At 39.3% G+C, this 25,624-nt stretch overlaps 1 long non-coding RNA gene across 1 annotated transcript in view; it reads right to left on the reverse strand.

Annotated features, from left to right (window-relative positions):
- Positions 1-5,133: 5,133 nt before the first annotated feature.
- LOC148054776 (uncharacterized) overlaps positions 5,134-25,624 on the reverse strand; it is a 100,756-nt gene continuing 80,265 nt past the window's right edge. Inside the window, exons 3-5 of the long non-coding RNA XR_015706521.1 lie at positions 12,801-12,923; positions 6,311-6,461; positions 5,134-5,727 (exon numbers count right to left, since the gene is read on the reverse strand). This is a non-coding gene — a long non-coding RNA (uncharacterized LOC148054776). The remainder of the gene's footprint in view (positions 5,728-6,310; positions 6,462-12,800; positions 12,924-25,624) is intronic.

The raw sequence follows: 25,624 nt of genomic DNA on the forward strand, positions 1-25,624 counted from the left end.
TTAGGTATTTATAAAATATACAACTATATACACACATAAAAATAAGAAGATGTATACAGAAGAAAAGAGACTTCATCATGCTCTGTGGGTATACTGATTGATAATTATCTTGGATAAAAACTAATTTCTTCCACACACAGGTCATTCCATAATTGCCCACTAGGAATTACATTGCCAGAATAACAAAGACTGAGTAACAGCAGGGGAAAAAAATTACTGTGGATTACTGGACACAGATTTTTTTTTTTTTCCCTTTGTCAATCTGATATATAATTTAAATGTTCTCACATTGCAAGTGTCTTAAAGCAGGTACAAAAGAAAGCTTCAAATAACAGCCTTTTTTTTAAGCAGCTCCTAACATACCTAATGACAAAAAATCAAGATATGTCTAATTGAATTGTTTTGAATGCCATTTCTTTGCCATTGTATCAGCTGATGCACCAGCCAGAAAGGTGGACTCAGATGCTATCTGCCTGGGGATGCAGAGGTATTGAGCACAGACTTAATGTGCATTTGAGAAGAAGCTGCTGCTACCTGACAAGGCTCCCAGCTCTACAGTGAGCAGCAGCCAATCCCAAAAGGCACCTCGTGCCATTTCTGCTCACTGATGAAGAGTGTCTGAAGGTAGTGCCAGTGTGAGTAGCCCAGAGAGCAATTTAAAATACCTTTTCATGCAGATTTTGCACAGCAAAAGCCAGGTGCATAAATATTCATGGGAAGCAAATACAAAAGGTAATTGTGCAAAATGAATACATTTTAAAAGGGTTGTAAAATATTCATAGGAAATATTTCTAGCGTGACCTTAGAATAGGGGCCCAAGTCTGGAAGTTACTGACCCATTTCTCCAGCTTTAAGCACCTGATTGCAGATTCTCAAATTCCTGGGACAGGCCTAGGTCTTCAGCAGCTCAGATACATGAATAAGGCTGAGGTCATCAGTGCTGAGCTGAAACATGGAATTGAGCTTATTATTTCCATGTCTGTGTAGCTGAGTTGTCGATGTGATGGTAACCCTGCTTTGCAGGGTCACACAACACCAGCACTGGAGAAATGCTGGTCCCAGTGCTTTCTATAAGGCAGTTGCAACTGCAGCTACGCAGACCCTGATGCCTCCCCTCTCAGCATGCCAGCATGGAGGTTCTCTGAGCTGTCAGGTGGCTGTCACTGACTGAAACCTTGGATGTGCACCTATATCTGACAGCAGTTGTCTTCTCACCCCAGCTGAGACAGAAGAGCACCCTACAGGAGCTTAGGTAAGCATAAAGAGACAAATCCTTCTGCGTTTCATCTGGGATTTTTTCCTGAGTTTAATGAGATCCACCTAACTTAAAATTTCAACTATATGTTCCATTGTCCTTGCTTTTTTTTTGCTTTGGTTTGCATTTAATACCAGGTTATTTTCTTAAATGGTTTGTGTCTTCTCTCAGCAGTCTCAAGAAGTTTGCAGGGGTCAAATGACACAGGACTAACAGAAGGGAGATCCTTTGAGGGTTTCTTCATGCACAAACTGACTTAGGCAGTTCCCTGACCTGAAAATTGTCAGAGGAGGGGAGACTATTAAGAACGAGTACCCATATGCTTGTCCTGTATTTTGCAGTATGCAACTGTACCAGATCGTATGGACCTGGTCCAGCCCTATGGAGATATTCTACTGGAAGCTCTTGCACTCACCATCAGCCTTGACAAGAATGACATAAGTAAGTTAGGTGCTGCGATAGTTCAAAGTCAGATGTTCAATGAAACAAATGTGGAAGTCCCCTGAGTATGTAATTAGAACAAATGGAAACAGATTCGCTATTAAAATGAAAAAAATGTACATGAAAAAATTTTACATTAAAAATATAGCCCAAACAGTAGACCTAACAGTAAGAGAGAAAGGCACTTTGTCATGTTTGGTTGCAAGGATGCTGAACTCCTCTCAGCATTATCTTTTAGCAGCATTAAGATTTATTGAGCCTTGTTTGTTTGAGATGAACAATGGCTTCCCCTCCATAGCTGGTTACTGAGGAGAAGGTATTCATGCCAAAGGTGAGGAAAGGAATCACTATCTAGTCCATTGGATATTGATTTATCTCCATTTTAGACACTTACTTCCTTGAAAAATGATGAAACAGAGTGTGTGTGGAGGGGGAATATACCCAGTAAAGCTTCCAGCTGGATCAACATTATAAAATGATGCTTTCAAATCATGGCAATAGCAGAGGCCACAGAGATCGTCTTTCTCAGACTGATGTGTGGAGTATCTCAGATACATGTGTGCAATATCTGGGCAATGCACCTGGAAGGCTCTGAGGAATATTAAAAAAAAAAAGAGTCTGTGCCTTCCTTTAACACAGTCCCCAGCTAAGGCATGGGGCATGGCCAATAAGCAAGAGGTGTAAGACTGGGATATGAAACAAAAGCAAAGGGCAGTGCTGGCAGTCACAGCCCAGCTGTTCCTGTACTGCAGGGAGGGATGGGAATGGAGTGCCCCAGCCTTTCACCATGCTCAGCTGGCTTTTCAGGAGACAGGTTCAGATGGCAGCCCAGTCTCATCGCTACGCATGGGCTGTGTGGCTTGTATGTGGATGAGGAACTGAGTGCAGTTAGACCTGCACCATCACCTGCAGTGACAATCTCAGATCCAAAGTCTCCAAGTCCTCTGTAGTAATTAACAGTATCACAAAGCATCGTGGTGATACATACTCCTGAAAGACACAGCCTTGGAATAGTCTTAATGTTCATTAATTTATTCATGTGCCAAATGGCCACCCAAACACCTGGGTTGGTACCAGAAAAAGTCTACAGCAAACTTCAGTTGTCTCCAGGCTAAAGCCTCAACTTGGAGTGCGCCTGGGGTGACTGGGAAAGGGGTACCCAGAGACACAGTCGTCTCATATGTGCTCTTATTAGCACCCACTCATCTACTGCCATATGGCACCTTACGTTGAGATGTGCTGTAAACAGAATTGCAGGAGTCTAAGTAATATTTAAGAAAAAAAAAAGCAGCTTAGGCCCAGCTGTTTCTCAGTCCAACTTAAGAGTTGTAGTTATTCCTTTTTCTCATCATTACAACTGAATCTGCTCAGCTGCCCTTACAGTGAGTTTCAGCTCTGTCTAATATTTTTCCAAAGTTAGAAATGAAAGTTCATTTGACAACAATCAATGAATCACACAGTATTTTCATTGGGTTAGTTGAGCGCTGCTATGGATGGCAGCTTAGCTGGGCTTCTATTGTAGTAAAGAGATTGAATTTTCAGTAAAACTGGCATCCTTGCAGAGCCCATTGTGAAGTATGGCATCTGTGGGAAGTCAGCCTTTCCTAGCAAGGAAAAATTTAGTGAAAAGCCATTTCCAATTAAGAATTTCCTCTCCCCAACTCCTTCTGATGAATTCTGGAGCGAGGCTTCAAGTTTATTTGTCCCTGACACCCACAAACACTTGGCTGCGCAAGTGCAACACTTACTGGAGTAATAGTTCAGTAGGTGGAGAAAGAAGATGGTAAAAGTAGTAGTGGTTACAAACATTATTCAAATCACATTTCAAAGAGATTTTTTTTTTTTTTTTCTTTTGGAGAAGGCTTGTCTTGTTCAGCAGGACACATAGGTACTACTTCTAGACAAAAACTAATCAGCTTCAACATTGGTTTAGCACTGGCGAATCACCAACTCCTGCATGACCATCAGTCACTTCTACTGCTTCCTGTCATGCACACGCTAAAAACACCATTTTTCTTCCTCTTTTCAGTAACTCTTTCCATTCATAGCATTAGCTAATCACAATAAAGAACAAAACTATAATCACTGTAACTATGGATTATTATACCTGCATTTAACCTGACAGAAGAGATAGTCCAGAAGAAAGTAAAAGAAAACCTTGCTCTAGGATGGGAAATACCTTTTAAAAAAAAAAAAAAAAAAAAAAAAAAAAGAGATCTTAAAGATCTTAAAGTCTGTGTGAAGTTAATTGGCAGCAATACCTTTTTTTTCCTCCTTCCTTCCTTCTTTTCCTTCCCCCCCCCATTCCTGGAAGCATGCTCTTTCTTTACTTTTTCCTGCAAGTCACCTAATTCTTATCCCTTGCTTGCAATGGCTATATAGTATATGTGTCAATCAATCAGCTATGCTGAGATACATTTAGTTGCAAGTAATTATGTTTGGCCAGATGAAATTGTACAGTTAATCTTAATTATGACCAGATGTGTTTCAATATAGCCTTTCAACCTTGAATTACCCAATATGCTCTCATTCACATTTTTACTTTATCTCATTAATTGACTCAGTAAGTACTCACAGACAACTATCTGTAATGTAACCATAATGAGGGAGATACTAACTAAGCTAAAAGACTACAGGCTAGGCTGTGGCTTTGCCTAACAATTTCAGAAGGCTGAAAGCCCAGCTTTCCAAAGGGCTGGTTTATGATCCTGAGTTACTCTGGTGGTTTAGATGTTACCCGTTACCTCCCAGCCAGCACAACAGTCACAGCTTCATTGAAATGAGTAGGTAGTTTTGTTTATGTCTACATTTATGAGTCATATGAAGCTGGGGATGGGAAATGAGAGCTGAATACATCACATGTCCTCATTCACTTGGGCGAAGACAAGGCAGAGGAAGAGCTTTGCATCCCAGGTTGACTTTTGGTTCTCAGTACAGTCCCAAGGACACTTGTCTATGGTGCCGTCCATGTATCACTGCTGGTCTTATGGCTTTTGTTTTCCTTTTTCAGAAAAGCCCCTAAGATAGTAGGAGGAGGAAGATCCTTTGAAGAAGAGAGGAGCCAGGCTATGGAGACCTTTTCTCTGTCAACGCAAACAAGTTTTTGCCTTTTTCTTTTATTTTTCACCCAACCACCTCTTTTCTAAACTTGCATTTCCTCTACTAAAGCTATATCCCACTGGGGGAAAAAAGGAAAAACTTTTACTGTTTATCCTGGAATCTTTGCTGTGTGGATTGAAGGCATGACAATATACCAAGGGCTTATTGCTATGATTTATTTAATACAGCTATATAGAAAATTGGTATTCCAACACCAAATTCTATGCAGAAGAGATAACTTATAAGGCATATGTTTTGTTTATTCAAAAAATAATAAAATGAAGGCAACAAATCTTCATAATTCAAAGTATACTGATGGCCAGTCTGCTCTCCACCACTGATACTGTGTCATCTCTTCATTTTGTGTGCCAAAGAGATTATCACTGATAGGTTTACTAAAGTAAAACCATATTGGACATATTTTTCATCTCCATATCAACCAGGATGTAAAAATGTAAAGGAGTCACGAAGCTTCCCTTTCTTAAAGAAGATTTCAAATGATGAAGGTAATACATTTTTGAAGTGTGTTGACCCAAAAGGCCAGGGAGAACAAGGTTTAAACTGAAGAGGTGGAAGAAGGGTGGGAGGAGGGGTGTGGAATGATGGTGTCAATTAAACCCCGGGTTAGGGAATGAAAAATGACATCACCTGCGTAGTTCTGACACCCACACTGCCACACAGGGCTGAGAAATACAGCAAATTCAAACTTGGTGAAGTGAGAAAATTGAGTAGATTTAAAGGGACAGCATTGTCAAATGTGCTATTTTAGAGGGGAAAAAAGATAAAAATAAAACATTTTGGCTGTGTTGTATATTTGATGCTCATCCAAAATGATTTTTGCCTGGCTCCTGAAATAGTAAGCTGCTTTCCTTGGAGGTGATCGTTCTTCCCACCTTTTTCTTATTTCTATACCACCCACAATATCAAGCTCTCTAAAAAAAAATGAAAAAAGCTTTGAATGAGTGAGTACCTCATCTTTGAGAGACTTTTAGAAATGGAAGGATTAGAGATACACAGAGAAATTAAGGACTTGGACAGGAAGGACAGGAAGACAGGGTGGCATTTATTTTATTTTGTACATACCATGTCATGTAAACTGTCAAATGATCTCAGACTTGTGTTGCAGTCATATTTCTCACTAAAAGCCAATGATGTTTCTTGAGGGCGTAAGGATAAATCTCCCTTCGAAACACCCAATTATCCTCCACATGAAGCTGGCCAAGGGATTTTAGAAAGCAATTACTTGGCCAACAAGCCGGGAGTTCATGGCTTGCCTTTGGATCTGCTGGACACTTAAAAGAGTACAGGCAGCTAGCCTTTTTTTATCTTTTTTTCTTGGGTCCTAACCAACAGAAGTACTTGGGATCCTGGGTGAGTAAATGCGTCTAGGCCTTTAATATGGGGTTTATCTAGATTTAGCTGTTATAGCATCTGCACAGACAAATTATCAGGGACAGGAGATGGGCACAGGGTAGCAGCTCTATGCTAAAACTTTACAAGTAAGGTAACACTAACCTTAGAAACTCATGACCTATGCTGGCAATGATGAACAGCAAGACGCCTGGATGGCCGGACCTTTTCCCAGTTGTGTGGTCACTGCCAGTGAGGAAGAGGTGAGAGCAGGGAGAGCCCAGCGCAGCCACACGAGCATTTGATAATCCCAGTCCTCAATTTTAAAGAGAGAAGGAAAAAAGTTAATAATAATAACAACAGATAAAATGTAGTTTGTTCCAGTAGCCTTGTTTTCCACAATTAAGAATAGGAGCCTTCTACTGCAGTAAAATCCCACTACAATAATAACAATAAAAAAAATCCCCAGGCTGCTGCTCTTTCTTTTTCCGAAGTGAATTTAATGATTCAGAAAGTGAGAGACTCGGAGCAGAGCCATGAGTCAAGTACAGTGTAGGCAGCTGCCCTGCAAACCTCCCCATGCCCCGTTGCTCAGGTATCTCGCATCCACCCTGGCTGTCCAACAGCATCCCCAGGGCTGCCAGGGCAGCTGCTCACCCCACGCAGTTCCCACAGCCCTGCCCAATGCCCACCACACCTGGCTGGGCTTTCCCCAGCCCAGGCAGGGCTCACTGCTGCCTGCTGTCCCCAGCCCGCTCACTAATCATGATCAAGCACAAAGTACATTTACAGCACTGTATCGATGATTATAGCTGAAGGAAAGCAATTTGCCCCTTGGGAGGTGAGTCCTGAGCTCCTTTGCACAGTAACCTCACCAAGTGGCTCCAGAAGCAGAAGGTTACTGCACTAGCTTAATATGCAAACCAGCACTGTGTATTTCCATACTTAATATGCAGATCTAATTGCTTGCCTGCATTTTGATTACCTTCTCTTCCTGGAATTTGCTCTTGTCTGGCTAATCCTAGTGAACTTCAAAGCATGAACTCGGTGGCTTTTTTTTTTTTTTATTTCTGAAGTTTGTGTCCAAGACCAATATCAAAACTCTTTGTAAGGAGCAGGACTAATTTTATAGAGATAGTTTATAAAAAAAAAAAAAAAAAAATCCCTCAGCATTCAGTTGTTCCCTTTTTTTTTAACCTCAGGACCTTTACTTCTGCTGAACAGGAAGGTTACACATTTGGTCTGGCCACAATTAACACTTTCACAATTAGCCTTCCACCAGCAGCATCCTCAGTCCTGCCTACCAAATATTAGCTTCAAGGATGGCTCATAGGTAATTCTTTTTAAGAGAAAGGGTATTATTCAATTCTGGTTGTAAATGTGAAGAGATTTGATTACTTCCCTGTCTCAAACTGCTAAACCCAACCCACACAAATGCATTTCTCTGTAACTGCCCCCACTTTCCTTCCTCTCCCCCACTTTTCTCTTCTTTTCCCATTATCCACCTCCCCAGCAATAATATGCAATAAATTTGTTTGCTTTTTTTGGCATGGTGAATGTCTACTTTAAATGCCACCTTGTCTAAAGATTAAAAAAAAAAGGAAAGAAAAATAGCCATAGAACAAACTAATCTCCCTTTCCAAATATAAAATAAAAGCTGTCTTATTTTTAGGTTTTACAGCAGCTCATGTGTCATTTTCATCATTTCTTTCTGTCTCGATGACTGAGAGGCAGTGAGAGGAGGCGAGAAAAAACTTTTTTTGTTCCTCCTAGAAAATACATATTCAGAGCTTTCCCTAACCTGATTTCTTTCTACATTAAATCATCTATAGACAAAGCTAAAATGAAGCCTCAATAACGCAATACTTTTGTCAGCTTTCAGTAAAATGCGTCTTGGTGATTAGACTAATATAACAGCATCAGCAACGTGATACATGGAGGCTATAATCTTTAATGTTGTAAATTGTTAGATTTGCAGCACACAGCAGCAAACTAAGGGAAGCAGGGCTTCCAGAGATGGTTGAGCGCAGGCTGTGAAGTAGGGCAATTAGGTTAGAAATGAACTATCCCTTTACCCAGACAGCAAAGGGGAAGAAGTAGCGCAAGAATCAATTTTAGGCAGTAGTGGGCCCATTCAGTATCTTGCGTAAGTCTCTCTCGCAGGGCCTGACTCCAGCTCACTCAGAGAAACAGAAAATGTCCCACTGACTCCAAGGACAGTAGACCCAGCCATTAACTCTTTCAATTTCTTGGACCCTTCATGAATAAAGGGATTTTTTTCATCCCTTTTTTCTCAATACCCTCCAGCAGGCAGATACCAACACAAGATGAGCTTTGAGATTCTGTTCTTGAAACTTAAATTCCCCAAAATGGGAAATAATACCTTCACAGCACTGCAGCATTTATAGCAGGTATTGCCTCAGTGGATGCAAACAGTAATTCATTCTGATTTCTGTACATTTCTTCAGATGAGGTTTTGTTAGCCAATGTATTATGGCAGTAGGAACATCTAATTGGGTTGCACAATTAAAATCAAAACATTCTGTGTCTTAAATACTTGACTTTCAGCTTAAACTGCCTGAAAAAAATTGAATGCTTAGCTCATACTACCATGACTGCTTTGTATCAAAAAGCCCTTTCAGTGTGTAAATATAATCTGCTGAATATCTCTAAACATATCACAACCCCAGGAGAAGAAAGCATGAAGATGTCCAATAAATGCTCTGGAAATCCATTCTTCTATTCTCTCAGCTGCAGCAAAGAGAATTATTCAGGGAATCGTCTAGCTGATGTACATTATAGCGATGTTATTTGTCTTTTGGGACCTTTGGTTGTTGATTAGAAGTTCCAAGTGTAACGAGCAAGCACAGATGTAAACGGCAGGGCTGCACTGTGCCGGCAGGTTTGTTATTGCGCTCCTGTACACCGGCTTAAGATCAGGCACCACAGTGCTGTAGTAAAGTAGTGATGCTGCTTTAGCCTGAGTGCTGTGTATAAGTCTGTCCTCTCAGCCCTAGCATCAAGCCTATTTGCTTACCCTGGTAGTTAACTTAGCTATTTGCTGTCTAAACCATAACCTCATCTCCTGCTTCTGCCTTAGTCTTAATCCCCAAGAATCCAGCCCCATCTGTCCCTGAGTTTCTTGCTTGAACCTTTGTCCCAGCCTACCATCAGCCCTACACAGGCCTGGTCCCTCTGTGCTAGACGTACCCCACCTTCCTTCACAATCCTGCCCTTAAAAATAAAACTGTTCCTGTTTCTGTCAAAGACTGCTAATGTCTCTAGTTGAGGAGCTGGAATAAATTCTTATTCTTTCAGCACGCAGCTATCGGTTAGCACTGGTGCTTAATCTAAATGTTTGAAAGTCTGATAGATCTAGTAATAGTAAAAAATCAGGCATCTAATTTCTGGATACTCTAAAATTCAATTTCAGTTCTATTTGTCTGTCCTAGATTTCTATTGAGAATTATCACGCATATGTTTCTCCTAAACTGTGTTTCTTTATCCTGATGTTATCAAGTCTGGTGCAGATTTGTTCAGTGAATGGTCTGGATAAAATAGGGAGTGCAATCATACTTCCAGTTCTGCTGCAGACTGTGCTCACGACTAATGCAAGATCGAAAAAGACTGAGGAAAATGTCACTCCATTTTAAAAAAAATATCTTCTGAGGAAAAAAGACAGAAGAAAGATTCAAAAGTGAGAAGTCCTAAGAGGTCTTTTGCAGGACTCCACTACCGGACACTTAGAAGACACAATTTTCATTCAAGAACTGCAGATTAACCTCCTAGCTTGTCAGCTCCTTTAACAGCTTTATTCTACCCTGATCATCAGCCAGAGCTGGCTGAGGCTCAGCCTTCAGTACAGGGCAGCACAGAAGCTACATTTAGCTGCTTCTAAATCACATAAACAACATTAAGACAGGAGTAGTACAGAGATACACAAAAGCAAAAGTGTGCAAATCCATTGCTTTCACCCTCCTGGTCTTGATTTCCTACAGCTGCTTGGCAGCTTCCTACATGTTTTATGAGTAATAAATTTAAAGTCTCCCAGTCATCCTGAGCTGGTAGTTAAATAGCACCATGACTTTTTTGTATTCCTCCAAATTCCCTTCCCTTTCTCTACCCCTATGCATTGAAAGTACATCCGTGCCGCCCTGCATATGCTAACTATAATAAACCCTAACCCAGGTAGTCTGCACAAAGATATAATTTATTTCTTGCATACTTACATAGTGTGGATCTGAATTTAGGCCCTAATGAAAACACTTAGAGGGATGACTGGAGACCATCCTCAAATGAGTTCACCTGATCATATTATTTCTTTTATTCAAGAAAACGTATCTGTGAATAGTTACCCATGCTATGCCAAACACTGAGTCTTTTCTCTCTTTTGCAATTACACATTCACGATCCCCTAGAAGTGTTTTCTTCATATTTTGAAGGAGGTAGTTTTTTTTCATTTGAGAAAAAGAAAATAGGTGGCTGGATAGATAATGAGAATGAAATAATGCGCCCAATAATAATAGTAACCTGTCCCTTTAGGAGACTTCAGGTGCAATGTAACGTTGTCTCTCAGTTGTTTTTTCCTTTAATATTCACTATTTACCTATTGTTTTGTGAAAGTCTCATCACAATTAGGAATTCCAGTTCTCATTCATTAGCACTTAAAGCACACCATAATGTTAATGGCAACAGGGCAGAGCTTAGTTTATTGTATAAACTAATTTTTTCTCTCTACATCCTGCTTGTAGAATTAGAACGCCTTCTGTGTGCAGTATCGTTCCTCTCATTCTGGTGAATATTTCAATATCCAATATTGTTTGCAAAAAACAAAACCAAAACCAAAAAAACAAAACCAAACGAACGAAAAAAAGCACTGCACTGACAAGAATATATATATAGTATGAATCTTGTACATTGTATCATGTAAAAAAAGAAGTTACATTCGCCTTATTAGAGAAAACACTATGTTTCTGAAGGCTAGAGCAATGATTTAAAAGAATATCTTCAAAAATATTACATTAAAAGTGAGAAATATTTTGTAAATTCCTATATTTATGCATCCCTGCATGATTGTATTCACTCCCTCATCACAGACTGAATGTGTTCCTCTGTTGTGCACTGTTCTGGACATAATGCCATAGAAACTGATAAAGATAAATGGTGATAAAGAAGCAGAAGCAAAGATGGAAAAGCTATGAAAGATGAGGTTTTAAAGATAACTATACCCAATATAGATCAATAAAAGAGTAAATTAGATTTGATTCAGGTCCTGAAATGGATCTATGGGACTTTGGTCTTATTTAGTTCACTCCTGTGTCAATCTGAGGAAGCTGGAACAGGCTGTTTGCGTGACTGAGAAGCTCTGAGTCAAACCAAGGACATCAACTGCATGTATTGCCCTGTTTCTGTAGCCAATACTAGCACATGGGAAAAAGTGCACACTGGATCCCCTGGAAAAGCAGAAACCCAGAACCACCACCGGGTGCGTGAGACCAGGACAATCCACAAAAAATGTTGAAGTGTGGAATGAACTCCACAAGGACAAGATCTTTGCAAGTCAACAACCAAGGCTGTGTCAGGACTAAACCCAACTGCTTGTGAAAAGACTATAAAAGAGTCTTTTGCTATAATTGTGAAAATCCAAATAGCTCTGTTTTATTGTATAAACTAATTTTTTCTCTCAGATGATATTCAGGAATTATACAGCCATGAAATAGATTAGTATATTTCATTAACCCTGAAACTTCTCTACACTTAGCTCTCCCCTAGAAGTAATAGCTCATTCCTCTGACCACACACATTAACATTTGGAGCACATCCAGAACTACGAGATCAAAATCCACACTTCTTGGGCAATAACTCACACCTTGGTAAACCCCCTACCCATGCCAAGAATCCACCTAGAATGATAACTGTCTAACCAAACAGACTAAATAAAATTTATTCTTTTTGAACATAGTTTAACATTCTGGTATTTAGCCATTTTTCAAGTAAAACATCTCTCTCTACAGTAATTAAATAACAATTACTTCAGACCCAGATGTATATGAGGAACAGTGCAAAGGCCAGTCTCCATAATAATTTTGCTTTAAGATATATGCAAAAAATATCATACATTTATTTTAGAGAGACTGAAAGAATAGCATATCTATTTAAGTCTCACATATATTAAAAAAGTAAAAAGAGAGAAGACTGACATTATTTATTTAAAGAGTCAAAGATAGGTAGAATTCTAAACTAATTCAAAGATAGAATTTTAGAATTAGATTATTTTAAGGCTTTTCTCTTTTTAAAGATAAAAGTCTGTGATATAATTACTCACTAACAAAGGGAGTCTCTTAAGCACTTTGTCTATATCACAATCTCACAAAACAAAAAAAAGAGTTACACAAAAGGCAATATTCTCCAGAAAAGACAATTCTGTAAATTTTATGTATTTCTCCACCCTCGACTTGCTTTTCTGTCATGCAGTTGGCTTTCTCTCTATATGAAAAGATGAAAAGTCAAAACAATATCTCTTAAAAATAGAATTTTTTTTACAGTTTCAAATAACATTGAGTTCGGAGTTACACGAGAACTTTCAATAAGAAGGGTCAAAAGCAGATATTTGTCACAAAATACCCCAGAGGACTGCTATATTTTTAGTACCTACAGAGGCATCTTCAGGGCAGGAACTCTTCATTCTTGCTCTCTCTGTTTCCTGACCTCTTGATTGGGAGAGTAATTTTTAGTCATCAGGATGTTTTTAATGAGAAACATGAAAAACAGTATTACTCTGAAAAAAAAGGAGGTTTTGGAAAAACACACAGTGATACCGTATTTAAAGCTAAGTATATATAAAGACTGTTCTTCTGATTCATTAGACATTTGTATTCACAAGTCCTGAAGAATGATATTTACCCCTGGCATACGATTGAGTTGAAAATTGAAAAGATAAACTTTTAATCAAGAGCACAGAACGAGAAAGGTTTAGTAATAAACAGAAAGAGAGAAAAAGTTATACAGAAAATATTTCAGCAGAATTTTCAATGGTAATTTTTTCCCAAAGTTATCTGTAAAGAAGCTATACCTAATTTTATCTCCATAGACCAGTAGTGTTTACCACTGATTGATTAATATTAATTAATAATATTAATTATATCCAAATTTCCCAGATTGTCTAAAAATATCAGTTGTATAACTTGATGTCAGTCAATTTAATTACATCCATGGAAAGAGATATTTTTTTATTGATTTCTATTACCTTTTTCATCTCCGTTTTTATCCTTCTTAACCAGCAGTAGTAGACACTTGAGTCCAGAAAGAGTAAGGACTCTCTTTAAAAACTGTACATGTAATTTCTCAGCTATAAAGAGGAAAGTACACTCACAGTACACATAGCTCTACATTTTTTTTCCCTGTACAGAGAGATTGGACCCCCGCTTGCAACACTTTGACTCCAGACCCCTCCCTACTTTTGTCTCCTGGTAGGCACTGTCAAATAGACTTTGATCCGCTTGGTCCACAGTGACTGAAGCGTGCAATTCAGTGACCCAACTGGAGTGAATTGTATAACTAATTGTCAACACAGTATTACTTTTGTAGGACCAAGATGGCTATTTTCCATATGGTGAAACAGAAGCAAAGTTTTACTAGGGTTAAATTAAAGATGAACTAGCAATACAGATAAGGATTATTAACAGGCAGGTTATTTGTCCTTTTTAATTATACTGTCTCTCTCTTCAGGTTAACAGAAGCCTGATTCTGTGAGATATTTAGACATTTGATAGAAGTTTTGAGCACAGATTGCACACCTATGTTCATGGCTTTCCATGAGGGTGAGAAAATTCACCTTTTTTATGGAATGTGGGGTTTTTTTTAGCTTGTCCAACTATTTATTTCTATTTTTAGAATGGCCTTATAACATGTCCAGCATAATCTGTATTATTGAAGAGCAATAGCAAAATTACATCACTGCTGCACAGCACGTCTGATGACACGGGAGTTAGATTGACATTTTCTGAGAGCATTAAATACACCCATATGCACATATGTACACATACATACAAGTCATTAACATAAATAAGAAAAAAATATATTGTAAGATTTGATCTGACCTGTGGTCAAATTAATGGTTGGCTAGCCTCACTGCATATCAAATAGCTCACTTTTAATCTTTAGCAAAAGGATTGCTTGACAGAGAAACAGTCATAAAACAGTGGAAGAGAAGTAACCCAAAACTCTCTGACTTTGAAAGCAGTTAAAATTTTGCTATTGTACAAAAATAGGATTAAAAAATATATATAGCCTGGAAGAAAAGACTAAACCACTATAATCTTGGTATATGTAATTTAAAATTCACCTGATTCCCCCCCACTTTTCCCCCATAAATCAAAACTGAATACACAGATGCCAGGGATGAGGAGCACATGGTAAAACAGCCTAAAAATCTGTTCTATACTTCAGCAGAGAACTAATTTCATGTTGAAAAGAATAGGTCATTTTTACTGCTAGTTTAGCCACATGGCTCCCAAGTACCAATTTTGCAAAGTATTATCCATTTTTGCTGTGGGTCATTTATTTCCTCTGCAAATTTCCTTGAGACTTACAGACCAAATACGCATGGATTTTTCCATCTATGCTTTTGAGCGTATAATGATGATTGGACAGGTTATCTTTCCTTTAATCTGTAGAAGACGTGACAGAGACCGTAGAAATTTTATCCTCTGTAATATAAAACAACTTTCGAATTGCAGCACCTGAAAGAGACATGGGCATTCATACCCTGTAAATTGTCCGCTTCCCATGTTCCTCTAGGCCAGCTGTAATTGCTAAAACCAATACTCACAGGCATAGATATTGTCTTAGAAACAGATGTACATAGTTGGAGATTTTCTGCAGAAAAGCCGGTAGCTTGGATTCATTTGGAAGTAAGAGCTTTGCACTTGAACAGAAAACACTATTTCCCTTGTTAACCTCAACACTAGCTTCTATACCAATTACATAAAATCATTTGTTTTTCCTGATTTGTGAATATCTGTTCTAAGTCTCTAGGCATAGGTGTCCCAAATTTCTAGCCCTATGTACTTCATATCAAAAACTTAATGATATCAAGAGTAGCAAGTCATATTCTCCCGAGAGCCAATAGATGACAGTTGGATGTCACCAAGTCGCAGGTGCGACTGAGATCCCAGACTAAGCAGTGACAGGAGAACCCTCATGCTACAGCCACAGAAGTCCCTTTGGGACAGCCCAAACTAGAAATCTCAGATGGGTTAAAACTATCAAATTATCTACCTTTCTATCTATACGCGTATATGCGTATAAGCACATATGTACAGAGAGAGACATACGGCTGCTGCATAGGATGAGACATTTACTGAGCTATTGCCAAGGCAGGGCTGTGCAATTCTGGTACTAAGGACAGGGCCTGAGAATTAAATTCTTCTTGGTCATGGGAAAGGAGAGAACAGCGCTCAATCCTCGACGTGGAAAGGAAAAAGAAAAAAACAAAACCAAGAGAGAGCGAAGGAAAGCAGTACAAGGCTGTGCAACTGTTCTGTTTCCATGATCAGTGTGTTCAATCACACAGCATTGGAGAATTAATTAATATTCAGCATGCTGAGTGCAGTGAATAGAAATTCATATCAAGTTCATTCTACAGTATCGGACACGGTATGTCACCATGTAAGGAAACGTATTTGAGCTACGTGAAGGCTGATACCTTATGCTTTTTAATACAGTTGAGGACAGATTACAAACCTTTGCTTTTAGCCCAAGGTTGCAGTGGGTGGAAGCTATTCCCTTTGACGTACTAAATAACTTGCCTTTTCTGAAGTTACAATAACATAACGTAAAAAGCTTTGAATACCATATAATGTGAAGTGGTAAGGTGTTAAAATATAGCATCTGAAAGAAAATGCCATTACACATATAAGCAATAGGTCACTAGAACTAAACGGACCAACACAATTAAAGTCAAAATGCCCATGTGGTACCAATATCAAGTGAAGAGCAGACTGGATGTTTGCAAGATCTGACTCATCTACATCTGCTTTCTTCTGGCAGTTCTCCTCAGCCATCAGGTCTCTCTATCTCCCCCATGCCCCAGCCCCTGAGGCCAGCTGGCCCAGGCACAGGACAGGTGACACGGCTCCCTCCTCATTTCAGAGCAAGCACAGTCAGCAGTGAGGAGGGATGCTGCACGGGCTCAGTTGCATGGGACGGGCAGGATCCTGGAAGAAGCCCACTATCGAGCACCCTCCATCTAAACAGTGGACATGTAAGACAAGTAAGGCTATACATCAGGAACTCTGCTATTGGCCCACTGAAGTTAATGAAAACTTTTAATTGGCTACAGGAAACTCAGAAATTCACATCAGTATTGGCATAAAGGCAGGAAGTATGTAGGATACAGGAATAACATGACATACTTACTCATTAAAGTCTACTGATCCCTTGAGGCTCCAACTATTTTAAGACATTTGGTATGAGTTGTACACAGTCTATCTGAAACACAAAAAGCTTAGAGACACAGCTCCCTCTTTAAGAAACTGGTTTGGCTTTGGTTTTGCTTTTTTTAATATTGCATATGCTTTAATTTAATTTCTTAATTTCAGCCAGTGTTGATTATATAACTTCTTAAGAGAGCTTTTGAATACTGCAAAGACAGACTTCCCAGAAGCAGCTTTCAGAAAGCAGTTTAAAAATCTTTATCTGTCTCACTGGACCTGGCATCCTCCCACCACAAAGCTTTCCAAACACAAATATGTGCATTTTTACGATGTCTCCGCAGAGGCACGTCAGCCTTGAGGGCTGGTTCCTCACCATGTTGAGGAGGCTGTACAGCAGATGTAGGGAACTAAATCAAGCCAGTTGATCCCTGTACAGTGTCATGACTGTAAAATCCTCCACGAAGAGCAATGTGGAAAGTGGTTGTATTTGTGCATTCATCATGCATGCTATGACAAATGACAGTTTTATGGTTAAATGCACTTGAATGGAAGGTTAAGGTTCATCTCCCTCCTCTGCCCTAGACTTCATATATCACCTCAGGTAAAACTAAGAGCCAAATAATACCTTAAACAACAGATTTACTTTCTCTTGCCTTGTATTTCTAACTCGGGTTAATAGCAATTCTTCCCAACCTTGTCTCCTTAGATTAGGGACGTATGCCCGGAGGTTTGCGCGGGGCTTGGAGCAATGGGAAGCCTGAAGTCAGGCAGGGACCCTGAAAGCTACAGCAAAACCAAAAACAGCAGCACATAAAGCAGGCAATAAATGACCTCAGTCCTAGCTCCAGTTAGAAACAGTGTTATGCCATCCCTTTCTGATGCTCTGTGCTTCCCCTGAGTCAGCTCTCATTTGCTGAAAGCTCCTACAAGTCAGGCCCTTACACTTTTCCATAGTTACATCAGGAGCCCTAAGATGTAATTAAGCCATTGACAGTTCCTATAACATTAAGGAAATAACATACAGATTTTATTCTCTTGTTTAAATATGTAAGTTTCAAAATACTCATAAATCTTTAAGGAGTGAAGTACACATATTCTATGCATAAAACCACAAACTTACAATAGCCAAAAAGATTATTAAGGTTAAATTAATTGAAGCAGAAAAATAAGTAAACAAAAATGCTTACATCATTCTTGAAAAAAACCCAAAGGTAAGATTCTGAACTTCTAGGAAAATCAGAAGGCAGTGAAATGATGGGGATTTTTGCCAGCTGACAGCTTGGCACCTTAAGAACCTGTTTGTGTCTCGTCCTTATCAGCTTTGTATGTTATGAACAAATCTATTTCTCAGTTTTAGAGGTCCATTGGTTCCTTATTTGGCCATGTTTATATACCTAGCAATTTTTGGCAACAATTTAACAGGATATAAATCTCTAGAGTCCAGATAAGATAGTAACAGATTTAACATCTACTTCCCCCTTTCATTTACCATATACCATAAATATATCAACAGAAATAGCAAAATATAGGTAACCCCAAGTCGAAATATATCCCCAAAACCAGAGATTTTGGAAAAATGGCATAGCCTCTAGAGGAATAGCAGAAAGAAAACTGAAAACTCAGTTTAGTGCCACCATGCAGAATTAGAGAGTGAAAGCAGCTGTTTGGAAATTGGGGCAACAGGGAGATAAACTCAGTGAAAGACAGACAACATTGGACCGCGTTGTCAGATGGGAATGTGGATTCCCATATGCCCAGCCATACAGGCTGAGGACGAACCTTTAGGAAAGTGCACTGAGGGGATGCTCTTGGCAGGTCTTGCCGCTGCTGGGCAGCCTGGGAGAGCTCTCTGCCTCTGCAGTCAGGCACACCAGCCTGGCAGGTGAAGGCGCAGGCTCAGCTGTCGAGCTACGACATCTCCAAAATGAATCAGCAGAGGATGGAGACTAAAGGTGACCTCAGTGAGTACGTGTAGCCTACCCTGAGTACCAGGGTTTTCCCAGCTGAACCAACAAAGTACATTTAGATTTATTTTTGACTCATATCTGCTGTAAGGAAAACAAGTATTTTATACCCCCCAGAAAAGGAAGAACTGTGTAGGTTAAATGCAAGAAGAATGGCTGGGAACAGTGACATTTCTTGGAGCTACTCATTTCTCGATGGATAAAATCATTTCTGAATTTAAGTGTGTGGTTTTTTTCCAGCACAGGGAAAGATAAGACGGATGCTGGATAATGATTACTCTGAGGCTAGGCTCCAATAACATGATTGTGGGCATGATGGAAGCTATATAATGCAGAGATATTGCACGTGATTTATAGGCTGTGAAAAGAGAAGGGGTTTTGTGGAGATTTGTACATTTAGCTCTGTGTACTAAAAGAAAGGATTTATTTAACAGGCTGGTTGGTATACTTTAAATGGATAGTATTGTACCTTGAAAGTACTATGCTATCCTTGTCTACTTAAATATATTGAAACTACGCTTTATTCCTTCTAACTCCCATCCTAGAGAGATATTTTAGAGGCTTTGTATGTTCATTCTGGATGCATAACTCTCAAGCAGATTTCGCTGCTTTACTGCTAACAGTTAACCAAGTGCCACATTTCTCCACTAGTAAGAGTAGCTACACTTTGGCATATTTAATAGGAATCAGAGGGAGACAAAAATCACATTCATAAGGAAAACATAGCAGTGTCTTCAACTAACAGCATTTACCCCAAGAATAATAATAGAAGACATATAAGATAGCTGTACAATACAGACAAAAGAAAAATATATTCTTGCTAGAAAAGATTGTAAGAAACAATCTAGGCATTGATAATCCATGTCATAAACAGCTTAGGGGAGCAGAGAGTCCTGAGTCAGTATTTCCCATGTTTTTTTCTCTGCTGAAATCCCTTAGTAGTGTAATAAAAAATTCCTGGGTGGCTCATACCCCTCCCCAGCATGTGCTTCCATTTCGACTTTTGTCTGTTTTTTTCCCCTCTTCTTTTTTTTCTTTATTCTTTACGTCTGTTTTTATCCTCTCTCATGCCTTCATTCCTCTTCATCCATCTCCTCTTTTGTACATTTATTTTCTTGCTGGCAATTCTCTTGTTCCCTTCCCCAATATATTTATTTTGCCAGGTATTTTCCCCCTGTCTGCGTTTCTTCAGAGATGCTGGAGATGTAGATGGTCCTGATAAAACTCAGGGCTGAACTGCTTATTGCTAGGAACAGAGTGAAAAAAACCTGAAGAGAGCAGGAATAGCTGCCTGAAATCTCAGCCTCTCACCCCCTCCACATCAGCTGCTTCTGCGGGAGTGTGCCCTGGGGTGAAGAGGTGAGGAGGGTTCACTGTGAGAGGGGGGAAGGATGTGAGAAGCTCACACTGAGGTCCAGACGTAGATCTGAGAGCTTTTCAACAGACGTAAATTGTGAACTACCGAGGAGTGGGCTGCTAGTAAAAAGAGCCACTAGGTGTCCAGGTTGGGATTTTGGAGCATTTGGAACATTTTTCAGACAGACTTCTCTTCAGGCTAATTATTTCACATTCTTCTTCCAGAGATGAAGGTCACTTGATGCATTGAGCTATCATCCAGGGATTTGGGGGCTTGGAGTGATGATTGCTCCATTATGAATATCAGCTCTGATTCTTCCTAATTATGCTAAGAACTGTTAAGCCCTAGGAGAGCCTTAAAGAAATAAAACTCGCCAAATTTGTAGGGGACTGTATCATTCAGAGGCTCTGACAGGTGCTGGTTGGATCCAGCTATTGTACAGTGCAGCTCCCATGATCCAGGATTAATCAGCTAGACCTCAGCCAGAGAATGAAGCAAGCTCCTAGAAAACCCCTACAAAGCAGAAATTGCCAACCAAACTACTTCTCTTTCAGCTCTTCAGTTCCCCAATATTTCTGAGGCTTTAAGAGTTATCCTGCTTTAATAAAAACGCAAAGCTATTAATAGAAATCTCCATATGGCAATTCTTTGTACTGATTCAATTTCCTAATCCAATAGCTTTAGTAGAGTCTTGAGAAGAGCAGGCATAGCTTGATCAATCTAAGTCTTGTATCTTTCAGAACAGAAATGATGCAAAGTGTAGAAAAACATTTGTCCATTGAGGCAAACAAAACAGCAGAAAAAATTCAAATCATATTTCATTGGCCTTTGAGGTCTTTGGAGAAACCACTCCTATGGCCAGAGCCAAGCAGGGCAAATATGACTGTGTATTTATGCAGGCAGTTGCTGGTATCAAAAACCACCAGTGTCCTCAAGCTGGACCTCAGGCCAGAACATACTTCTATCACTATCCACTGGCTGTTGACAACTCTGCGGTGACATGTTGTTATATCAATGGATGAAGCAAAATATTCAGTGCGTAATTTACTGATCTGCAGTGAAATGGTTAATTTTTGTGAGTTTGACTGCACATTCATTGTGTGGCAATTTGACTGGAAATTAATAGGATTATTTCTGACTGGCTGAGGTTAATGGCATTACCTGTTTGGCTTTTATAAAATCTCCATAATTTAGTAATATTTATCTAAGTCACCATAAAAGTATAGAAATTGGTAGTAAAATTACAGACAGCTGGGTACAGGATGAAATGAAACAAATTAAACGAAACCCATGCTCTTAGGAAAACACAAATATCAAATTAAGCATGTTAGGCTAACAGTTTATATCATCCAATTTAACACTAATAGGTACTTTAGACCCAAGTCTTGCTTGATTTTATACCGCGTGACTGAATTTGAGTGATTTTGGCTTCAGATGAACCTATGGCAAGCATGGCCCCTACCACCAGACAAGATAAAATTAAATATTTCCACAAGCCGGTACACAAGTAGCAGTAGACCAGACTTGGCACTTTCTTTCCACAGACTGTTTGGTGTCTGAGATGCTGAGGCTGGCAACGTGAAGGTAGGGGAGGGGGACACTGGAAAACTCACTGGTAACTCAGCCTGGATAGCATTAAAATGAGGTAAAGATGGCAGTTCACCTGCACTAGGAGAGATGGCAGGAGGCACACCTTCCTCTCTCCTACTTTCGGGTGATGGCCGTGGGCAGGGGAGCAGCTGCACTGCTGGGCTGTGCATGCCCCTGCTAGGTGCATCCAGTGCACCCTTCCTGTCCCAGAGATTTCACCCAGGGAGGAATAACTCATTTACACAGCAAGCAATTCAACCTGATATTTTAGTTTTGTGTATAAGCTACTGTAAGACCTAGCACCTGCAATTGGAGACTCCTTGAGACAAGGATCAAGTCTGTCTTTCTATTTCTCATTGCCTGTTTGGCCATGAAGAAAATAATGTAGCTACAGAAAATAAATACAGTTTTAAAGAAAATCTTATTACTACAAAGACGGTGTTTGATTTTTCTTGGGATGACTATCTTGATTGTCATTGTCTCATGGCTAATATAGGCCTGATAAGTTTTAATATTTCTAATTGGTTTATGTTATACAAAGAGGGCTAGAGACTATTTTAACTTGCAGGTTTCTACCACTGCATCATGGTTTCATCTCTGTATGAAAGCATGATTCAGAAATCTCTTCTTCATGTCAAAGGTATTATTTAGAAGTAGATTCCATCTAAAAGTGTGTGCTTATTATTTGTCCCTTCATTTTCTTTGGATATTAGCTGGTCTAGTAAATACAGTACCTACAGGTTTTAAATAGTGATACCACTCTATGAATTGTATTTAATGGCTGTTTCAGACTATGTTTCTTCAATGCATGTAAGTCTTCCATTCCCACAAGCAGAATCAAAAGAAAAGGAAGAAATTTCTTTTCAAGGTTTGAGAGCTTTGTTTCACAAACATACAGTATGTGGCCAGGAAACTAAAGTCAAAGGAATATGAACAAAATCATTATATGGCATGCACCAAAAGATTTCAACAGTTGTTCTGAAAAGCAAAATAACTGAATATGACTGTCACCCAGAAAGAATGATGATGCTGCAACTTTCACACAAGATGCAATTTCCAAAGATCCTTAACTCTTCTTGCCATGTGTAAACATTTTATACCTTTTCCCCTGTTTTCATGTAGCTATTATGCTCTCCGTCTGTTGCTGTTTACATCTAATATGTAAAAAATAAATAGATATTATGGGATGCTTGAGAATTTTATACATGTAAAGGATCTATTTGGATCCTAGCTAGAAGAATGCCCTCATGGGAAGGTTTACTCTAGTGGGCAAACACTAGCAGAAGCAACATTTCATCATGCATTTGTTTCAAAGAGAGAGAAGAAAAAAATTCCTAGGTTTATAGCCTTGGAAAACTTTATGTATTCCTTTAGGAGGAAGAAAAAAAAAAGAGAAAAAGAAAACAAGAAAGTGAAGTTAATAGATAAAGATACTTCATACAGACACCTACATCAATAACCAATGTATGAAACTATTATAATATTCTCCTTTGTACAAGTAATTCCACAGACATCAGTAGAGTTAGTCACCCAAGATATTTTCATGAAGAAGCTTTTACTATAAGCACCTTCGACTTGAAGCCTTGTAAGTCTAGGTCTCCTGAGGACTTTTGACAGATTTACAACACAGAGAAGGTTGTGTGTGTTGACTTACTGGAAAAAAAAACAAACATATTTATATTGCTCCATAAACATTAATAAAAAAAATGATCAACTGCAGCTCTAGATCTGTGTCATGTGGAGGATTCCTAGGGTGCAGTATCACAAGAAAAATATCCAAATTTAGGGATGTCTGTTATTTCCTATCATAGAGTTGTACATAAAGGGCTCATAATATAGCTGAAGTCCTAGAGTTCAAGATGAAATTTTCCTTGCTTAGGCTAAATTAAAAAAAAAAAAAAAAAATCAGGCTAAATTTAAGATTAAGGAAATAATATTATTTCTCACAACAATTTTTTTTTTAATAACTACTTTATCAAGAGATTTGATATCCTTCATGATTTTGAAGGAGAAACAGAAGTACAGTCCTATGCCTATACTTCTTTACAGGAAGAGATTATCTATATGCTGTCAAGTTAACACACGAGAAAGGCTGAGTTCACATGTGCCAAGCAGTGCCAGGCACTGTTGTAAGCTAAAGGTATTGTGTTGTGAGCTAAGTGTGCTCCAGGGCTTGGTCTATGGAACACTCCTGGCAACTGCCAGGCTGAAAGAGCACCCCCTCCTCTTTCTGTGGGAACTCAGGCAGCGGGGAGAAGGAAGGGTAAGCCAGGAAAGTTCATGTCAGGAAGGGAGACACTCATTAATCACAAATAAACAGGACCTGGGAGGTAAAAAAACGTCCCCCTTGACCAGACAAAGAGATAATGGAAAGGACAGAGATTGAAATGTAAAGCCAGCAAAGAATGAGGGGGGACTTACATTAGCATTTTAGTTCAGATTGCTCTTCTACCTCTGCAAATCCCCATGTTTCAGTTTCCATCAGCAAGCAGTCTCAGGACATCCAAACTGGCTCCTTTCAGATGAGGTTAAACTGAAAGGTGTGCTCCAGCTGGTCACCACAGGACCAGACTAGGACTTGCCCAAAGCAAAATCTTCTAAAACATGTATAGGGTGGCTGTCAACCACCAGCTGCACAGCAACCGCTGTCCCCTGCAGATCTGCTCCTTTGGGCTGTACTTATTTGCTAATATCAGCATAGTCCAAGAGACTAGGATTTCTTGGGATACAGGACTGGGAGAAGACCCAAGGTCTGCAGGCTGGGACTTTGCTGACTAAGAAACCTGAAAATGTAATGCCTGGTGAAGCATCAAAATAACAACACAGAGACTTGATCCCTCTCCAGCCAGTAGAAAAGAATAAAATATAGTAGAGTAACTAGAGTGAAAGGAAAGAGCTGGTGACCTGGCAGAAAGGTGAAGAGGGAACTGGAGGGGAAGGCTGAAACTAAAGAGAACTCACAGACATTATATCTTGAAACTGTGCATATGCTTTATGTCATAATAAGCATTTTATCAAATATTTGCTTTGATGCCAAAGCAAAATAATGTCTCTCTTTAAAAACTCTTGCCCTATAATGGGATCTGTTTAAAGTGTTTTTGAAATAATGCTGAAAATGCTTGAAGTTTCTCTGCTACCAAATTAAAGCTTAGGGAGTTAGACTCATAGGCTATTAAAATTCTGTTTAGCATGCACATTTTAACACAGATGTTTCAATAAAAGGGGTTTCCATATAATTATCTAATGACTTGCTATGTCAATCATGATAGGTCCCAGGTTTGTGACTTGCTCCTGAGAGTTAAAAAGAAAATAAATATACCAGTTCTTACCTGCTGCCTTTCCAATTTGAGCTGAAAGCAATAAATAGTCTCATGGATGTATCTGATTTGATTTGCATTGATGAGAAAGTAAATCCTACAAGAGAGAAAACTAGGCAAAAAGATGTGCTATTTTCTTTTCATTCAATCAATGTTCTTCTATGTTGGACGAGAACATACTGTGCCATATTTTCAATTTAACCACATTCTTCAGTTTCTCCACTCCCAAATATTGTCATCCAAAGGGGTAAAATGGTTACAAATCTGCAGATATTGTTATTTTATGCCTGAACATTATTTGATTGACCAACAGGATAAAGGGATACTTCCCCCATGCCATAGCTTAGTATGAATGAATGCTCCCAAGGAAACCAAAAAGCTTACAAGCATCAGTTGAGAAGAGATAAAGCAAGTCAGATAGCACCCAACCAAAGATACACAAAAGAAGGAGATGCAGCACCAAGCAAATTAGGAGGACAGCGGTGTTTGATAGACTTAGCTCAACCAGGAGACAACTTAAAGGTTTCAGGAAGCTGCACAGAGGTAAGCTGAGACTGAAGAGTAGATTCTTCTGTCTTCAGCATCCAATAATGTGTGCCATATGCTGGAGAGCTGCTTTGGCCATTACTTTCACTCATGATGCCAGGAGAACCCTGACTCAGGCCATGACCTACAAAGAGGCAGAGCTCAGCCTGTCTGGCCCCAGTAGATCTTGACTGTATCCCAGACTGCAGAGTTATACTACTAGCTGGTTAACTGACGGGTGGAGCAGGGGGATTTGGCATACCTCGGTACCACAAGGAGTAACACCCCCA

The sequence above is a fragment of the Nipponia nippon genome, unplaced genomic scaffold (assembly GCF_047370975.1).
Source record: "Nipponia nippon isolate SJK-2023a ecotype South Korea unplaced genomic scaffold, ASM4737097v1 scaffold_3, whole genome shotgun sequence".
NCBI lineage: Eukaryota > Metazoa > Chordata > Aves > Pelecaniformes > Threskiornithidae > Nipponia > Nipponia nippon.